Genomic DNA, 2244 nt, shown 5'->3' with positions numbered 1-2244 from the left:
ATAGAGCGCGCTGATGTCACCGCCAATCGTTAGTGGCGGTGGGGGGGAGGGGAGGCTCCTTTATCAGCTCAATCCTCCCACAGTGACAGACATTCAGATACAGGACCATTGATGGATGATATATCACACACATACACGCATACATAATAGGCAGGGAAGCTGACATCATACCCAAACACACACAAAAAAAAAACAAATGCTGCAGGTGCTGAAAATCTGAAATAAAAGCAAAAAATGTTGCAAATACTCAGCAGGTCAGGCAGCATTTGTGGAGAGAGGCTGGTGGTGACTTTTCACCAGAACTCATGCACATTCTGAAGTTTGTGTATTCTGCCCCAAATTATGCAGAAATTACACCAATCCTGCCAACAGCGATTTCTGCCAAATTTCCTGAAAGTTCTATCAGTGTATGCTTAAGGGATTTAACAACCAGAATAAAACAAGAGAGTCTCAGTGTAAACAATTGGGGGAAGAACCGAACATATGCCATCTTTCTTCTTGGTGTCAGGAAGAGAGCTGTTTGAAGCCATCAAACTGTAAATTATATGCATTAAGCACAACAGTTGATAAATTCCTGTTCAGTAAGCTGTACCAATGGGATATGTTCTTTACCTCCTGGCTTTCTGTCCGTTAGCATAGTAAATGCTGAAAGGATGTTTCCTCTTGTGGTGAATCCGGAACTAGGGGGCACAGCTTCAAAATAAGGGGTCTCCAATTTAAGACTGAGATGAGGAGGAATTTCTTCTCTCAGATGGTTTAGTGTTTGGAATTCTCTTACCCAGTGAGCAGTGGAGGCTGGGTCATTGAATTTACTCAAAACTGAGTTAGGCAAATTTTTGATTGACAGGGAGTTAAGGATTATAGGGTGCAGGCAAGAAAATGGAATTAAGGCCACAATCAGTTCAGCCATGTTCTTATTGAATGGCGGAGAAGGCTTGAGTGGACGAATGACCTACTCCTACACCTGCTTCTCATGTTCTTATGTTCTTCTGCAATTTTCGAGAAACAATAACAATGTTCAGAAGCTTTACTTAGGCAAACTTTTTAGTGAATAGTTTTTCTAAAACAGAAAATTGAATGTGTTTTTTACACTCCAGAAATTCAGAAGGCGAAGGATAGAACTGGAGTCCGATCATTACCATTTATAAGCTTTTATTTACAGAGATACACTTTCCAAACTTGCACTTCCAAAACTCAACAATAAGTTTCATTCTGCTCCTTTATATACGAACATAAATGAATTACCAGTTAATGTCCACCACCAGAATACAACTAAACACAATTAATATACAGTTAACAAATTTGCTGAATTCATGCATTATTATGTCTGTAAAAGGAAATAAAGTGTTTTGATTGCCTATCTGCTATAGTTTTTTCTTTGAATTCTATAAACGTTAAAATATATTATGGGTAAAACCACTGAATGAGAAGCGAGTGAGACAGGGGCAAGAGAGAAAAAGGGGTTTTGTACTTCCTTCATTTAATGTTATTTTGGTCTTCAAAAACACATCAACTAAACTCAGAAACCAACTAATTATTTCACATGCCAGTTAGAATAATGCAATGGCCCAGAAATTGCTGGACGACACACCTCACAGTGAACTACGTGAATATGATATTTTTGCTCACCCCTTGAAGCAAATTGCTGGGCATGTAAGTTGATAATGGTGAAGCGATGTCAAAATCACATCATGTTTGTTGTGCCCAATCCTTAACTAAAATAATTTAAGAATAAAGAAAAAACAGAGTGAATAACAGAGAAAGAAATAGGTTGAATTAGAATCAAAATAGGTACAGAGAAAGAGAGGAAAAAAGGACAGAAAGGAACAATAAGAGAAAATTTAAAACAACAAGCTGAAGAAGGGGGCATTATAACCCAGTTGTGTTTGAGAATTGTTATATTGAAAAGTGAATAATAAGTGAATGGCAGGGTAGGGGTGTGAAATATACAAACATTCTCACTCCTCATATACTGCATCCCAAAATGATTTTCCATCGTAAATCTATCTGATTTTTGTTTCAGGGTGTCAAAGCAGTTTTGCATCCTGAAAATTATTGATTTTCAAGACTGAAAGGAGTGTAGATGGTGTTTTAAGGCTGTTTGGTGTCCCACTGAGAGATCAGGAGGCTTGTATGGTTGAACATTAAGTGTTTATTAACAACTCATAACTATATATATCTCTATACCAGCCCTGCATAGGTGCTATCTCTATGCTGGCTCCTTCCAGACTCTTCGACACACAG

The sequence above is a fragment of the Cetorhinus maximus genome, chromosome 6, assembly GCF_964194155.1.
Source record: "Cetorhinus maximus chromosome 6, sCetMax3.hap1.1, whole genome shotgun sequence".
NCBI classification, from domain to species: Eukaryota; Metazoa; Chordata; class Chondrichthyes; order Lamniformes; family Cetorhinidae; genus Cetorhinus; species Cetorhinus maximus.
The sequence above is the reverse complement of the archived record's forward strand: the minus strand, read 5'-3'. Positions refer to the sequence as shown.